The sequence below is a fragment of the Primulina tabacum genome, chromosome 4 (genome assembly GCF_025594145.1).
Source record: "Primulina tabacum isolate GXHZ01 chromosome 4, ASM2559414v2, whole genome shotgun sequence".
NCBI lineage: Eukaryota > Viridiplantae > Streptophyta > Magnoliopsida > Lamiales > Gesneriaceae > Primulina > Primulina tabacum.
In genome coordinates, this window is record NC_134553.1 from 37,027,780 (window position 1) to 37,044,492 (window position 16,713).

The following is a 16,713-nucleotide window of genomic DNA, read 5'->3' on the forward strand; positions in this document are numbered from 1 at the left end:
GAATAAACAACCCACTCAATGTTGGGTGCGATCATACCATCACTAATGCACCGGATCCCATCAGAACTCCGTAGTTAAGCGGGCTTGGGCTAGAGCAGTACTAGGATGGGTGACCCCTGGGAAGTCCTCGTGTTGCACCCCTCTTCGTGTTTTTCTATTTTTGATTACTTGTTGACAGACGATTTTTGGCTTAAATCATCTGAATCTCGATCGGGACCAGATAAGACATGTGAAATCAACGTATCTCGGGCAGTGCCGGATTTGGACAAAATTGTCGGCTAATTTGATTGTAAACGGGCCAACGAACGAGACTCATTACTCCGCAATAAGCTGGCGAGATTTTAGCCTTATTTCTTCTCTAAAACCCTCTAATTTGCGATTTTTCGCTTCTGTTAAGCTTTCGTTTCCTTGAGAAATCCGCTTAGGATGTTCAAAATTCGATTCCGGTTCCATTTTATCTTATCTCAGGCATAATAATAGCTTTACACTAGCAATTTTCTTTTTTTTTTTATTTTTTTTTTCTATTTTCTGGAAACATTTTGCAATTTTTGTTGTCGTGAGCCAGTTCTGTGCGGAAGGGTTTAACGCAGATTACTCCGGAGGCGGTTAACATATTACAAACAATTATTTCGACTGTTTTTCCCCTAATTTACGTAAATGGTCACGACACGAGGACTTCATGGTTCTGATTGGGCGAGAGCAATGCCGCGTGTTGTCCACCGCCGCCCGCTCGACACGTACTCGAGGGATATAATAATAAACAGCCCACTCAATGTCGGGTGCCATCATACCAGCACTAATGCACCAGATCCCATTATAACTCCGAAGTTAAGCGTGCTTGGTCGAGAGCAGTACTAGAATGGGTGACCCCCTGGGAAGTCCTCGTGTTGCACCCCTAGTTCGTGTTTTTCTATTTTTGATTACTTGCTGACCGACGATTTTCGGCTTAAATCATCTGAATCTCGATTGGGACCAGATAAGACATGTTAAATCAACGTAGCTCGGGCAGTACCGGATTTAGACAAAATTGTAAGCTAATTTGATTGTAAATGGGCCAATAAACGAGACTCAATCCTCCGCAATGAGCTGGCGAGATTTTAGCCGAATTCCTTCTCTAAGACCCTCTAATTTGCGATATTCCGCTTCTGTTAAGCTTCCGTTTTCTCGGGGAATCCGCTTAGGAAGTTCGAAATACGATTCCGATTCCATTTTATCGTATCCCAGGCAAAATAATATCTTTACATTCCCTATTTTATTCTTCTTCTTTTTTCTATTTTCAATAAATATTTAGCGATTTTTGTTGTCGTTAGCCGGTTTTATGCGGAAGGGTATGACGCAGATTACTCCGGATATGGTTAACTTATTAAAAACAATTATTTCGACTGTTTTAACCATAATTTACGTAAACGGTTGCAACACGAGGACTTCCCAGGGAGGTCACCCATCCTAGCTCTGCCATCGCGCTAGCACGCTAAACTTCATTGGTTCTGATTGTGCGAGAGCAGTGCCGCGTAATGTCCATCGCCGCCCGCTCCACACGTACTCGAGCGATATAAGAATAAAAAACCCACTCAATGTCGGGTGCGATCATACCGGCACTAATGAACCGGATCCCATCAGAACTCCGAAGTTAAACGTGCTTGGCCAAGAGCAGTACTAGGATTGGTGACCTCCTGGGAAGTCTTCGTGTTGCACCCTCTTCATGTTTTTCAATTTTTGATTACTTGTTGACAGACGATTTTCGGCTCAAATCATCTGAATCTCGATCAACACCACATAAGACATGTGAAAGCAACGTAGCTCGGGCAGCGCCGGATTTGGACAAAATTAGGCTAATTTGATTGTAAACGGGCCAACGAACGAGACTTATTGCTTTGCAATGAGCTGGCGAGATTTTAGCCGAATTCCTTCTCTAAGACCCTCTAATTTGCGATTTTTCGCTTCTGTTAAGCTTCCGTTTTCTCGAGAAATCCGCTTAGGAAGTTAGAAATTCGATTCCGGTTCCATTTTATTGCATTCCGAGCATAATATTATCTTTACATTCGTTATTTTCTTCTTCTTATTTATTTTTTCTATTTTCTGAAAAAACATTTAGCGTTTTTTGTTGCCGTGAGCCGGTTCTGTTCGGAAGGATATGACGCACATTACTCCGGAGATGGTTAACTTGTTAAAAACAATTATTTCGACTGTTTTAGCCATAATTTACGTAAACGGTCGCGACACGAGGACTTCCAGGGAGGTCACCCATCCTAGCTCTTCCATCGCGCGAGAATGCTTAACTTCATGGTTCTGATTGGGCGAGAGCAGTGCCGGGTGTTGTCCATCTCCGCCCGCTCCACATGTACTTGAGGGATATAAGAATAAACAACCCACTCAATGTCGGGTGCGATCATTCCAGCACTAATGCACCGTATCTCATTAGAACTATGAAGTTAAGCGTGCTTGATCGAGAGCAATACATGGATGGGTGATCCCCTGGGAAGTCCTCATGTTGCACCCCTCTTCGTGTTTTTCTATTCTTGATTACTTGTTGACAGATGATTTTCGGCTCAAATCATCTGAATCTCGATCGGGACCAGATAAGACATGTTAAATCAACGTAGCTCGGGCAGTGCTGGATTTGGACAAAATTGTAAGCTAATTTGATGGTAAACAGGCCAATGAACGATACTCATTACTCCGCAATAAGCTGGCGAGATTTTAGCCTAATTCCTTCTACAAGACCCTCTAATTTGCGATTTTCCACTTAAGTTAAGCTTCTGTTTCCTCGAGAAATCCGCTTAGGAAGTTCGAAATTCTATTTCGGTTCTATTTATCGTATCCCAAGCATAACAATAGCTTTACATTCGCTATTTTCTTCTTCTTATTGTTTTGTTCTATTTTCTGGAAACATTTAGCGATTTTTGTTGCCGTTAGCCGGTTCTGTGCGGAATGGTATAACGCAGATTACTCATGAGACGGTGAACTTATTAAAAACAATTATTTCGAATGTTTTAGCCATAATTTACGTAAAGGGTAGCGACACGAGGACTTCCCAGGGAGGTCACCCATCCTAGCTCTGCCATCGCGCAGAAAGCTTAACTTCATGGTTATGATTAGGCGAGAGCAGTGCCGCGTGTTGTCCATCGCCGCCCGCTCCACATGTACTCGAGGGATATAAGAAAAAATAGCCCACTCAATGTCGGGTGCGATCATACCAGCACTAATGCACTAGATCCCATCATAACTCCGAAGTTAAGCGTGCATGGTCGAAAGTAGAATTAGAATGGGTAACCCCCTGAGAAGTCCTCGTGTTGCACCCCTCTTCGTGTTTTTCTATTTTTGATTACATGTTGACAGACAATTTACGGCTCAAATCATCTGAATCTCGATCGTGACTTGATAAGACATGTTAAATCAACGTAGCTCGGGCAGTCCCGGATTTGGACAAAATTGTAGGCTAATTTGATTGTAAACGGGCAAACGAACGAGGACTCATTACTCCTGCAATGAGCTGACGAGATTTTAGCCTAATTTCTTCTCTAAGACCCTATAATTTGCAATTTTTCGCTTACGTTAAGCTTCTATTTCCTCGAGAAATCCACTTAGGAAGTTCAAAATTCAATTCCGGTTCCATTTTATCATATCTTAGGCATAATTATAGCTTTACATTTGCTATTTCCTTCTTCATATTTTTTTTCCTATTTTCTGGACACATTTAGCGATTTTTGTTGTCGTGAGATGGTTCTGTGCGGAAGGGTATGACGCAGATTACTCAGGAGACTGTTAACTTATTAAAATTAATAATTTAGAATGTTTTAGCCATAATAAACATAAACGGTCGCGACACGAGGACTTTCAAGGGAGGTCACCCATCCTAGCACTGCCATCGCGCGAGAACACTTAAATTCATGGTTTTGATTGGGTGAGAGAGGTGCCGCGTGTTGTCCATCGCCGCCCGCTCCACACATACTCGAGGGATATAATAATAAACAGCCCACTCAATGTGGGGTTCGATCATACCGTCACTAATGCACCGAATCCCATCAGAACTCCGAAGTTAAGCGTGCTTGGGCGGGAGCATTACTAGGATTGGTGACCCCTGGGAAGTCCTCGTGTTGTAACCCTTGTTGTGTTATTCTATTTTTGAGTACATGTTGACAGACAATTTGCGGCTCAAATCATCTGAATCTCGATCGGGACCAGATAAGACATGTTAAATCAACGTAGCTCGGGCAGTCCCGGATTTGGACAAAATTGTAGGCTAATTTGATTGTAAACGGGCAAACGAACGAGACTCATTACTCCGCAATGAGCTGATGAGATTTTAGCCTAATTCCTTCTCTAAGACCCTCTAATTTGCAATTTTTCGCTTACGTTAAGCTTCTATTTCCTCGAGAAATCCACTTAGGAAGTTCAAAATTCAATTCCGGTTCCATTTTATCATATCCTAGGCATAATAATAGCTTTACATTTGCTATTTTCTTCTTCATATTTCTTTTCCTATTTTCTGGACACATTTAGCGATTTTTGTTGTCGTGAGCCGGTTCTGTGCGGAAGGGTATGACGCAGATTACTCAGGAGACGGTTAACTTATTAAAAATAATAATTTCAAATGTTTTAGCCATAATATACATAAACGGTCGCGACACGAGGACTTTCCAGGGAGGTCACCCATCCTAGCTCTGCCATCGCGCGAGAACACTTAAATTCATGGTTTTGATTGGGCGAGAGAGGTGCCGCGTGTTGTCTATCGCCGCCCGCTCCACACATTCTCGAGGGATATAATAATAAACAGCCCACTCAATGTGGGGTTCGATCATACCGTCACTAATGCACCGGATCCCATCAGAACTCCGAAGTTAAGCGTGCTTGGGCGAGAGCATTACTAGGATTGGTGACCCCTGGGAAGTCCTCGTGTTGTAACCCTTGTCGTGTTATTCTATTTTTGATTACTTGTTGACAGACGATTTTCGGCTTAAATCATCTGAATCTTGATCAGGACCAGATAAGACATGTGAAATCAACGTAGCTCGGGCAGTGCTGAATTTGGAAAGAATTTTATGCAAATTTGATTGTAAACGGGCCAACGAACGAGGCTAATTACTCTGCAATGAGCTGACGAGATTTTTGCCGAATTCCTTCTCAAAGACCCTCTAATTTGCGATTTTCCGCTATTGTTAAGCTTCCGTTTTCTCGAGAAATCCACTTAGGAAGTTCTAAATTCGATTCTGGTTCCATTTTATCGTTTCCCAGACATAATAATATCTTTATATTCACTATTTTATTCTTATTTTTTTTCTATTTTCTGAAAACATTTAGCAATTTTCGTTGTCGTGAGCCGCTTCTGTGCGGAGGGGTATGAAGGAGATTACTCCGAAGACGGTTTACATATTAAAAACAATTATTTCGACTGTTTTAGCCATATTTTACGTAAACGGTCACGACACGAGAACTTCTCAGGGAGGTCACCCATCCTAGCTCTGCCATCGCGCGAGAACGCTTAACTTCATGGTTTTGATTGGGCGAGAGCAGTGCCGCATATTGTCCATCGCCGCCCGCTCAACACGTACTCAAAGGATATAAGAATAAAAAAACCCATTCAATGTCGTGTACGATCATACCAGCACTAATGCACCGGATCCCATTAGAACTCCAAAGTTAAGCGTACTTCGGCGAGCGCAGTACTAGGATTGGTGACCCCCTGGGAAGTGCTCGTGTTGCACCCCTCTTCGTGTTTTTCTATTTTTGATTACTTGTTGACAGACGATTTTTGGCTTAAATCATCTGAATCTCGATAAGAACAAATAAGACATGTGAAATCAACGTAGTTCGAACAGTGCCGGATTTAGACAAAATTGTAGGCTAATTTGATTGTAAACGGGCCAACGAAGGAGACTCATTACTCCGCAATGAGCTGGCGAGATTTTTGCCGAATTCCTTCTCAAAGACCCTCTAATTTGCGATTTTCTGCTTCTATTAAGCTTCCGTTTTCTCGAGAAATCCGCTTAGGAAGTTCTAAATTCGATTCTAGTTCTATTTTATCGTATCACATACATAATAATATCTTTATATTCACTATTTTATTCTTATTTTTTTTCTATTTTCTGAAAATATTTAGCAATTTTCGTTGTCGTGAGCCGCTTCTGTGCGGAAGGGTATGACGCAGATTACTCCGAAGCCGGTTTACATATTAAAAACAATTATTTCGACTGTTTTAGCCATATTTTACGTAAACAGTCACGACACGAGAACTTCTCAGGGAGGTCACCCATCCTAGCTCTGCCATCGCGCGAGAACGCTTAACTTCATGGCTCTGATTGGGCGAGAGCAGTGCCCCATATTGTCCATCGCCGCCCGCTCCACACGTACTCAAGGGATATAAGAATAAAAAAACCCATTCAATGTCGGGTACGATCATACCAGCACTAATGCACCGGATCCCATCATAACTCTGAAGTTAAGCGTACTTCGGCGAGAGCAGTACTAGGATTGGTGACCCCCTGGGAAGTGCTCGTGTTGCACCCCTCTTCGTGTTTTTCTATTTTTGATTACTTGTTGACTAGACGATTTTTGGCTCAAATCATCTGAATCTCGATAAGAACAAATAAGACATGTGAAATCAACGTAGCTCGAACAGTGCCGGATTTAGACAAAATTGTAGGCTAATTTGATTGTAAACGGGCCAACGAAGGAGACTCATTACTCCGCAATGAGCTGGCGAGATTTTAGCCCTAATTTCTTCTCAAAGACCCTCTAATTTGCGATTTTCTGCTTCTATTAAGCTTCCGTTTCCTCGAGAAATCCGCTTAGGAAGTTTGAAATACGATTCCGGTTCCATTTTATCGTATCCAAGGCATAATAATAGCTTTACATTCGCTATTTTCTTCTTCTTATTTTTTTATATTTTCTTGAAAAATTTGGCAATTTTTGCTGTCATGAGCCGGTTCTGCGCGGAAGGGTATGACGCAGATTACTCCGGAGACGGTTAACTTATTAAAAACAATTATTTCGATTGTTTTTGCCATAATTTAAGTAAACGGTTGTGACACGAGAACTTCCTAGGGAGGTCAACCATCCTTGCTTTGCCATTGCGCGAGAACGCTTAACTTCGTGGTTCTGATTGGGCGAGAGCAGTGCCACATGTTGTCCATCGCCTCCCGCTCCACACGTACTCGAGGGATAGAAGAATAAAAAACCCACTCAATGTCGGGTGCGATTATACACCGTATAAAAAACCCGCATGTTGTCCATCGCCGCCCGCTCCATACCAGCACTAATGCACCGTATCTAATTAGAACTTCAATGTTAAGCGTGCTTGATCGAGAGCAGTACTAGGATGGGTGGCCCCCTGGGAAATCTTCGTGTTGTGACCCCTCTTTGTGTTTTTCTATTTTTGATTACTTGTTGACAGACGATTTTCGGTTCAAATCATCAGAATCTCTATCGAGACCAGATAAGACATGTTAAATCAACGTAGCTCGGGCAGTGCCGGATTTGGACAAAATTGTAGGGTAATTTGATTGTAAACGGGCCAACGAACGAGATTTATTACTCCGCAATAAGCTGGCGAGATTTTAGCCTAATTTCTTCTCTAAAACCCTCTAATTTGCGATTTTCCGCTTCTGTTAACTTTCGTTTCCTCTAGAAATCCGATTAGGATGTTCGAAATTCGATTTCGGTTCAATTTTATCGTATCTCATGCATTATAATAGCTTTACATTCGCTATTTTCTTCTTCTTATTTTATTTTTCTTATTTTCTGGTAACATTTAGCGATTTTTGTTGTCGTGAGCTGGTTCTGTGCGGAAGGTTATGACGCAGAGTACTCATGAGACGGTTAACTTATTAAAAATAATTATTTAGAATGTTTTAGCCATAATTTACATAAACGGTCGCGACACGAGGACTTCCCAGGGAGGTCACCCATCCTAGCTCTGCCATCGCGCGAGAACGCTTAACTTAATAGTTCTGATTGGGCGAGAGAAGTGCCGCGTGTTGTCCATCCCCGCCCACTCCACATGTATTGAGGGATATAAGAATAAACAGCCCACTCAATGTTGGGTTCAATCATACCATCACTAATGCACCAGATCCCATCAGAACTCCGAAGTTAAGCGTGCTTGGGAGAGAGCAGTACTAGGATTGGTGACCCCCTGGGAAGTCCTCGTGTTGCACCCTTTTTCGCGTATTTCTATTTTTGATTACTTGTTGACAGACGATTTTCGGCTCAAATCATCTGAATCTTGATCAGGACCAGATAAGACATGTGAAATCAACGTAGCTCGGGCAGTGCAGGATTTGGACAAAATTTTAGGCTAATTTGATAGTAAACAGGCCAACGAATGAGACTAATTACTCCACAACGAGCTGGCGATATTTTAGCCGAATTCCTTCTCTAACACCCTCTAATTTGCGATTTTCCGCTTCTGTTAAGATTCCGTTTCATGAGAAATCCGCTTAGGAAGTTCAAAATTTGATTCCGGTTCCATTTTATCGTATCCCATGAATAATAATATCTTTACATTCACTATTTTATTCTTCTTCTTTTTTTCTATTTTCTGAAAACATTTAACGATTTTTGTTGTCAGTGAGCCGGTTCTGTGCAGAAGGGTATGACGCAGATTACTCCGGAGATGGTTAACTTATTAAAAACAATTTTTTTCCACTATTTTAGCCATAATTTACGTAAACTATCGCGACACGGGGACTTACCAGGGAGGTCACCCATCCTTGCTCTGCCATAGCGCTAGAACGCTTAACTTCATAGTTCTGATTGGGCGAGAGTAGTTCCGCGTGTTGTCCATCGCCGCCCGCTCCACACGTATTCGAGCGATATAAGAATAAACAACCCACTCAATGTCGGGTGCGATCAAACTAGTACTAATGAACCGTATCTTATTAGAACTACGAAGTTAAGCGTGCTTGATCGAGAGCGGTACTAGGATGGGTGACCCCGTGGGAAATGCTCGTGTTCCACCCCTCTTCGTGTTTTTCTATTTTTAATTACTTGTTAACAGACGATTTTTGTATCAAATCATCTGAATCTCGATCAGGACCAGATAAGACATGAGAAATCAACGTATCTCGGACAGTGCCAGATTTTGACAAAATTGTAGGCTAATTTGATTGTAAACGGGCCAACGAAGGAGACTCATTACTCCGCAATGAGCTGGCGAGATTTTAGCCCGAATTTCTTCTCTAAGACCCTCTAATTTGCGATTTTCCGCTTCTACTAAGCTTCCATTTCCTTAAGAAATCCGCTTAGGAAGTTCTAAATACGATTCCGGTTCCATTTGATCGTATCCCAGGCATAATAATAGCTTTATATTTGCTATTTTCTTCTTCTTATTTTTTTCTATTTTCTTGAAAAATTTAGCAATTTTTGCTGTCATGAGCCGGTTCTGTGCGGAAGAGTATGACGCAGATTACTCCGAAGACGGTTAACTTATTAAAAACAATTATTCCGATTGTTTTTGCCATAATTTACGTAAACAGTCGCGACACGAGAACTTTCTAGGGAGGTCAACCATCCTTGCTCTGCCATCGCGCGAGAACGCTTAACTTCGTGGTTCTGATTGGGCAAGACCAGTGCCGCGTGTTGTCTATAGTCGCCCGCTCCACACGTACTCGAGGGATATAAGAATAAAAAACCCTCTCAATGTCGGGTGCGATCATACCAGTACTAATGCATCGTATCTAATTAGAACTACAAAGTTAAGCGTGCCTGATCGATAGCGGTACTAGGATGGGTGACCCCTTGGGAAGTCCTCGTGTTGCACCCCTCTTTGTGTTTTTCTATTTTTGATGACTTGTTGACAGACGTTTTTCGGTTCAAATTATCTGAATCTCGATCGAGACCAGATAAGACATGTTAAATCAACGTAGCTCAGGCAGTGCCGGATTTGAACAAAATTGTAGGGTAATTTGATTGTAAACGGGCCAACGAACGAGACTCATTACTCCGCAATAAGCTGGCGAGATTTTAGCCTAATTTCTTCTCTAAAACCCTCAAATTTTCGATTTTCCGCTTCTGTTAAGCTTTCGTTTCCTCTAGAAATCCGCTTAGGAAGTACGAAATTCGATTTCGGTTCCATTTTATCGTATCCCAGGCATAATAATAGCTTTACATTCGCTATTTTCTTCTTCTTATTTTATTTTTCTATTTTCTGGTAACATTTAGTGTTTTTTGTTGTTGTGAGCCGGTTCTGTGCGGAAGGTTATGACGCAGAGTACTCATGAGACGGTTAACTTATTAAAAATAATTATTTCGAATGTTTTAGCCAAAATTTACATAAACTGTCGCGACACGAGGACTTTCCAGGGAGGTCACTGATCCTAGCTCTGCCATCGCGCGAGAACGCTTAACTTCATTGGTTCTGATTGGGCGAGAGAGGTGCCGCGTGTTGTCCATCGCCGCCCACTCCACATGTACTCGAGGGATATAAGAATAAACAGCCCACTCAATGTTGGGTTCGATCATACCATCACTAATGCACCGGATCCCATCAGAACTCTGAAGTTAAGCGTGCTTGGGAGAGAGCAGTACTAGAATTGGTGACCCCTAGAAAGTCCTCGTGTTGCACCGCTTGTCGTGTTTTTCTATTTTTGATTACTTGTTGACAGACGATTTTCGGCTCAAATCATCTGAATCTTGATCGGGACCATATATGACATTTGAAATCAACGTAGCTCGGGCAGTGCAGGATTTGGACAAAATTTGTGGCTAATTTGATAGTAAACGGGCCAACGAACGAGACTAATTACTCCGCAATGAGCTGGCGATAATTTTAGCCGAAGTCCTTCTCTAACACCCTCTAATTTGAGATTTTCCGCTTCTGTTAAACTTCCGTTTCATGAGAAATCCGCTTAGGAAGTTCTAAATTCGATTCCGGTTCTATTTTATCGTATCCCAGGAATAATAATATATTTACATTCACTATTTTATTCTTCTTCTTTTTTTCTATTTTCTGAAAACATTTAACGATTTTTGTTGTCGTGAGCCGGTTCTGTGCAGAAGAGTATGACGCAGATTACTCCGGAGATGGTTAACTTATTAAAAACAATTATTTCGACTATTTTAGCCATAATTTACGTAAACTATCGCGACACGAGGACTTACTAGGGAGGTCACCCATCCTTGCTCTGCCATCGCGCTAGAACGCTTAACTTCATAGTTCTGATTAGGCGAGAGCAGTGCCGCGTGTTGTCCATCGCCGCTCGCTCCACACGTATTCGAGCGATATAAAAATAAACAACCCACTCAATGTCGGGTGCAATCATACCAATACTAATGCACCGTATCTCATTAGAACTACGAAGTTAAGCGTGCTTGATCGAGAGCAGTACTAGGATGGGTGACCCCCTAGGAAAGTCCTCGTGTTGCACCCTTTTCGTGTTTTTCTATTTTTGATTACTTGTTGAAAGACGATTTTCTGCTCAAATCATCTTAATCTCGATCTGGACCAGATAAGACATGTTAAATCATCCTAGCTTGGGCAGTGCCGGATTTGAAAATTTTTTTAGACAAATTTGATTGTAAACAAGCCAACGAACGAGTCTAATTACTCCGCAATGAGCTGGCAAGATTTTTGCCGAATTCCTTCTCTAAAACCCTTTAATTTGCGATTTTCCGCTTCTGTTAAGCTTCCGTTTCCTCTATAAATCCGATTAGGAAGTTCTAAATTCGATTCCGGTTCCTATTTATCGTATCCCAGGCATAATAATATCTTTACATTCACTATTTTATTCTCCTTTTTTTTCTATTTTCTGAAAATATTTAGCGATTTTTGTTGTCGTGAGCCTGTTCTGTGTGGAAGAGTATGACGCAGATTACTCCGGAGACGGTTAACTTATTAAAAAAAATTATTTCATTGTTTTAGCCATAACATACGTAAACGGTCGCGACACGAGGACTTCCTAGGGATGTCAACCATCCTAGCTCTGCCATCGCGTGAGAACGCTTAACTTCATGGTTCTGTTTGGGCGAGAGCAGTGCCGCGTGTTGTCCATCGCAGCCCGCTCCACACGTACTCAGAAGATATAAGAATAAACAACCCACTCAATGTCGGGTGCGATCATACCAGTACTAATGAACTGTATCTCATTAGAACTACGAAGTTAGTGTGCTTTATCGAGAGCAGTACTAGGATGGATGACCCCATAGGAAGTCCTCGTGTTGCACCCCTCCTTGTGTTAAGCTTAACTTTATGGTTCTGTTTGGGCGAGAGCAGTGCCGAAGTTAAGCTTCCGTTTCCTGGAAAAATATGCTTAGGAAGTTTGAAATTCGATTCCGGTTCCATTTTATCGTATCCCAAGCATAATAATAGCTTTATATTCGCTATTTTCTTCTTCTTATTGTTTTTTTATATTTTCTGAAAAAATTTAGCGATTTTTGTTGCCGTTAGCCGGTTCTGTGCGGAAGGGTATGACGCATATTACTCAGATGACGATTAACTTATTAAATACAATTATTTCAAATGTTTTAGCCATAATTTACGTAAACGGTCGCGACACGAGGACTTCCCAGGGAGGTCACCAATCCTAGCTCTGCCATCGCGAAGCACGCTTAACTTCATGTTTCTGATTGGGCGAGATCAGTGCCGCGTGTTGTCGATCGCCGCCCGCTCCACACGTACTCGAGGGATATAAGAATAAACATCCCACTCAATGTCGGGTGCGATCGTACCAGCACTAATGCACCGGATCCCATCAGAAATCTGAAGTTAAGAGTGCTCGAGCGAGAGCAGTACTAAGATTTGTGACCCCCTGGGAAGTCCTCATGTTGCACCCCTCTTCGTGTTTTTCTATTTTTGATTACTTGTTGACAGACGATTTTCGGCTCAAATCATCTGAATCTCGATCAAGACCAGATAAGACATGTGAAATCAACGTAGCTCAGGCAGTGCCGGATTCGGAGAAAATTTTAGGCTAATTTGATTGTAAAAGCGCCAACGAACGAGAATCATTACTCCGCAATGAGCTGGCGATATTTTAGCCGAATTCCTTCTCTAAGACACTCTAATTTGCGATTTCCGCTTCTGTAAGCTTCTGTTTCCTCGAGAAATCCGCTTAGGAAGTTCGAAATACGATTCCGGTTCCATTTTATCGTATCCCAGGCATAATAATAGCTTTACATTCGCTATTTTCATCTTCTTATTTTTTTTCTATTTTCTTGAAACATTTAGCGATTTTTTCTGTCGTGAGCCTGTTCTGTACAGAAGGGTATGACGCAGATTACTCCGGAGACGGTTAACTTATTAAAAACAATTATTTCGACTGTTTTAGCCATAACTTACGTAAACGGTCGCGGCACGAGGACACCCCTGAGATGTCAACCATCCTATCTCTTCCATCAAGCGAGAATGCTTAACTTCATGGTTCTGATTAGGTGAGAGCAGTTCCGCGTGTTGTCCATCGCCGCCCACCCCAAACGTACCCGAGGGATATAAGAATAAACATCCCACTCAATGTCGGGTGCTATCATACCAGCACTAATACACCGGATCCCATCAGAACTCCGAAGTCAAGCGTGCTTGGGCGAGAGCAGTATTAGGATGGCTGACCCTCTGGGAAGTCCTCGTGTTGCACCCCTCTTTGTGTTTTTCTATTTTTGATTACTTATTGACAGAAGATTTTCGGCTCAAATCATCTGAATCTTGATAGGGATCAGATAAAACATGTGAAATCAAGGTAGCTCGGGCACTGCCGGATTTGGACAAAATTGTAGGCTAATTTGATTGTAAACATGCCAACGAACGAGACTCATTTCCGCAATGAGCTGGCGAGATTTTAGCCGAATTCCTTCTCTAAGACCCTCTAATTTGCGATTTTCCGCTTCTGTTAAGCTTCCGTTTCCTCGAGAAATCCGCTTAGGAAGTTCTAAATTCGATTCTGGTTCCATTTTATCGTATCCCAGGCATAATAATATCTTTACATTCACTATTTTATTCTTCTTTTTTTCTATTTTTTAAAAAAATTTAGCGATTTTTGTTGTCGTGAGCCGGTTCTGTGCGGAAGAGTATGACGCAGATTACTCCGGTGATGGTTAACTTATTAAAAACAATTATTTCGACTGTTTTAGCCTTATTTTACGTAAACGGTCGCGACAGGAGGACTTTCCAGGGAGGTCATCCATCCTAGCTCTGCTATCGCGTGAGAACACTTAACTTAATGGTTCTGATTGGGCGAGAGAAGTGCTGCATGTTGTCCATCGCCGCCCGTTCCACACGTACTCAAGGGATATAAGAATAAAAAACCCATTCAATGTCGGGTGCGATCATACCAGCACTAATGCACCAGATCTCATCAGAACTCCGAAGTTAAGCGTACCTGGGCGAGAGCAGTACTAGGATTGGTGACCCCTGGGAATTACTCGTGTTGCACCCCTCTTCATGTTTTTCTATTTTTGATTACTTGTTTACAGAAGATTTTCGGCTCAAAACATCTGAATCTCAATCGAGACCAGATAAGACATGTGAAATCAACGTAGCTCGAGCACTGTCAGATTTGGACAAAATTGTATGCTAATTTGATTGTAAACGGGCCAATAAACGAGACTCATTACTCCGCAATGAGCTGGCGAGATTTTAGCCGAATTCCTTATCTAAGAACCTCTAATTTGAGATTTTGGGCTTCTGTTAAGCTTCCGTTTCCTCGAGAAATCCGCTTAGGAAGTTCAAAATTCGATTCCGGTTCCACTTAATAGTATCCCAAGCATAATAATAGCTTTACATTTGCTATTTTCTTCTTCTTATTTTTTTTCTATTTTCTGGAAACATCTAGCGATCTTTGTTGTCGTGAGCCGGTTCTGTATGCAAGGGTATGATGCAGATTACTCCGGAGACGGTTCACTTATTAAAAACATATATTTCGACTGTTTTAGACATAATTTACGTAAACGATCACGACACGAGGACTTCCCATGGAGGTCACCCATCGTAGCTCTTCCATCGCGCCAGAAAGCTTAATATCATGGTTCTGATTGGGCGAGAGCAGTACCGCGTGTTGTTCATCGATGCCCGCTCCGCACGTACTCGAGGGATAAAAGAATAAACATCCCACTCAATATCGGGTACGATCATACGAGTACTAATGCACCGGATCACATCAGAACTCCAAAATTAAGCGTGCTTGGACGAGAGCAGTACTAGGATGGGTGACCCCTTAGGAAGTCCTCGCGTTGCACCCCTTTTCGTGTTTTTCTTTTTTTTATCACTAGTTGACAGACGATTTTTGGCTCAAATCTTGGGAAGTCCTCTTGTTGCACCCCTTTTCGTGTTTTTCTTTTTTTTATTACTAGTTGACACACGATTTTCGGCTCAAATCATCTGAATCTCGATCGGGACCAGATAAGACGTGAAATCAACGTAGCTCGGGCAATGCCGAATTTGGACAAAATTGTAGGCTAATTTGATTGTAAACGGGCCAACGAATGAGACTCGTTACTCCGCAATGAGCTGGCGAGATTTTAGCGGAATTCCTTCTCTAAGACCCACTAATTTGCGATTTTCCGCTTCTGTTAAGCTTCCGTTTCCTCGAGAAATCCGCTTAGGAAGTTTGAAATTCGATTCCGGTTCCATTTTGTCGTATCCTAGGCATATTAATAGCTTTACATTCGCTATTTTCTTCTTCTTATTTTTTTTCTATTTTCTGGAAACATTTAGCGATTTTTGTTGTCGTGAGCCGGTTCTGTGCGGAAGGGTATGACGCATATTACTCCGGAGACGGTTAACTTATTAAAAATAATTATTTCGACTGCTATAATTTATGTAAATGACCGTGATACGAGGACTTCCCAGGGAGGTAACCCATCCTAGCTCTACCATCGCGTCAGAACGCTTAACTTCATGGTTCTGATTGGGCGAGAGCAGTGCCGCGTTTTGTCCATCGCAGCCCGCTCCACACGTTCTCGAGGGATATAAGAATAAACATCCCACTCAATGTCTGGTGCGATCATACCAGCACTAATGGACCGGATCCCATCAGAACTCCGAAGTTAAACGTGCTTGGGCGAGAGCAGTACTAGGATGGGTGACCCCCTGAGAAGTCCTCGTGTTGTACCACTTTTCGTGTTTTTTTATTTTTGATTACTTGTTGACAGACGATTTTCGGCTCAAATCATCTGAATCTCGATCAAGACCAGATAAGACAAGTGAAATTAACGTAGCTCGGGCACTGTCGGATTTGGACAAAATTGTAGGCTAATTTTACTGTAAACGGGCCAACGAACGAGACACATTACTCCGCAATGAGCTCGCGAAATTTTAGCCGAATTCCTTCTCTAAGACACTCTAATTTGCGATTTCCGCTTCTGTTAAGCTTCTGTTTCCTCGAGAAATCCGCTTAGGAAGTTTGAAATACGATTCCGGTTCTATTTTATCGTATCACAGGTATAATAATAGCTTTACATTCTCTATTTTCTTCTTCTTATTTTTTTTTCTATTTTCTGGAAACATTTAGCGATTTTTGTTGTCGTGAGCCGGTTCTGTGCGGAAGGGTATTACGCAGATTACTACGGAGACGGTTAACTTATTAAAAACAATTATTTCGACTGTTTTAGCCATAATTTCTGTAAACGATCGCCATGTGGACTTCCCAGGGAGGTCACCCATCCTGTCTCTGCCATCGCGTCAGAACGCTTAACTCTTCATGGTTCTGATTGGGCGAGAGCAGTGCCGCGCGTTGTCTATCGCCGCCCGCTCCACACGTACTCGAGGGATATAAGAATAAACAT

General features: G+C 42.1%; 8 non-coding genes and 12 pseudogenes across 8 annotated transcripts; all 20 read left to right on the top strand.

Annotated features, from left to right (window-relative positions):
- The first annotated feature begins 23 nt into the window (after positions 1–23).
- LOC142543787 (5S ribosomal RNA) lies at positions 24–141 on the top strand. The gene has a single exon (XR_012819865.1). It is a non-coding gene; the product is annotated as a 5S ribosomal RNA (ribosomal RNA).
- Positions 142–777: 636 nt separating this feature from the next.
- On the top strand, positions 778–896 carry LOC142543796 (5S ribosomal RNA). The gene has a single exon (XR_012819873.1). It is a non-coding gene; the product is annotated as a 5S ribosomal RNA (ribosomal RNA).
- Positions 897–1,579: 683 nt separating this feature from the next.
- On the top strand, positions 1,580–1,698 carry LOC142543805 (5S ribosomal RNA). The gene has a single exon (XR_012819882.1). It is a non-coding gene; the product is annotated as a 5S ribosomal RNA (ribosomal RNA).
- Positions 1,699–2,381: 683 nt separating this feature from the next.
- On the top strand, positions 2,382–2,500 carry LOC142543931 (5S ribosomal RNA; annotated as a pseudogene).
- Positions 2,501–3,183: 683 nt separating this feature from the next.
- Positions 3,184–3,302, top strand: LOC142543924 (5S ribosomal RNA; annotated as a pseudogene).
- A 686-nt stretch (positions 3,303–3,988) lies between these two features.
- On the top strand, positions 3,989–4,106 carry LOC142543907 (5S ribosomal RNA; annotated as a pseudogene).
- A 684-nt stretch (positions 4,107–4,790) lies between these two features.
- LOC142543847 (5S ribosomal RNA) lies at positions 4,791–4,908 on the top strand. The gene has a single exon (XR_012819922.1). It is a non-coding gene; the product is annotated as a 5S ribosomal RNA (ribosomal RNA).
- Positions 4,909–5,589: 681 nt separating this feature from the next.
- LOC142543843 (5S ribosomal RNA) lies at positions 5,590–5,708 on the top strand. The gene has a single exon (XR_012819918.1). It is a non-coding gene; the product is annotated as a 5S ribosomal RNA (ribosomal RNA).
- Positions 5,709–6,388: 680 nt separating this feature from the next.
- LOC142543913 (5S ribosomal RNA) lies at positions 6,389–6,507 on the top strand (annotated as a pseudogene).
- A 1,533-nt stretch (positions 6,508–8,040) lies between these two features.
- On the top strand, positions 8,041–8,159 carry LOC142543853 (5S ribosomal RNA; annotated as a pseudogene).
- Positions 8,160–8,842: 683 nt separating this feature from the next.
- Positions 8,843–8,961, top strand: LOC142543952 (5S ribosomal RNA; annotated as a pseudogene).
- Positions 8,962–9,644: 683 nt separating this feature from the next.
- Positions 9,645–9,763, top strand: LOC142543943 (5S ribosomal RNA; annotated as a pseudogene).
- Positions 9,764–10,449: 686 nt separating this feature from the next.
- On the top strand, positions 10,450–10,567 carry LOC142543951 (5S ribosomal RNA; annotated as a pseudogene).
- A 682-nt stretch (positions 10,568–11,249) lies between these two features.
- Positions 11,250–11,369, top strand: LOC142543869 (5S ribosomal RNA; annotated as a pseudogene).
- Positions 11,370–12,047: 678 nt separating this feature from the next.
- On the top strand, positions 12,048–12,165 carry LOC142543961 (5S ribosomal RNA; annotated as a pseudogene).
- Positions 12,166–12,652: 487 nt separating this feature from the next.
- On the top strand, positions 12,653–12,771 carry LOC142543912 (5S ribosomal RNA; annotated as a pseudogene).
- A 681-nt stretch (positions 12,772–13,452) lies between these two features.
- On the top strand, positions 13,453–13,571 carry LOC142543975 (5S ribosomal RNA). Its single transcript, XR_012819945.1, has one exon. It is a non-coding gene; the product is annotated as a 5S ribosomal RNA (ribosomal RNA).
- A 677-nt stretch (positions 13,572–14,248) lies between these two features.
- Positions 14,249–14,366, top strand: LOC142543791 (5S ribosomal RNA). Its single transcript, XR_012819869.1, has one exon. It is a non-coding gene; the product is annotated as a 5S ribosomal RNA (ribosomal RNA).
- A 683-nt stretch (positions 14,367–15,049) lies between these two features.
- On the top strand, positions 15,050–15,168 carry LOC142543852 (5S ribosomal RNA; annotated as a pseudogene).
- Positions 15,169–15,924: 756 nt separating this feature from the next.
- Positions 15,925–16,043, top strand: LOC142543850 (5S ribosomal RNA). The gene has a single exon (XR_012819923.1). It is a non-coding gene; the product is annotated as a 5S ribosomal RNA (ribosomal RNA).
- Positions 16,044–16,713: the final 670 nt, after the last annotated feature.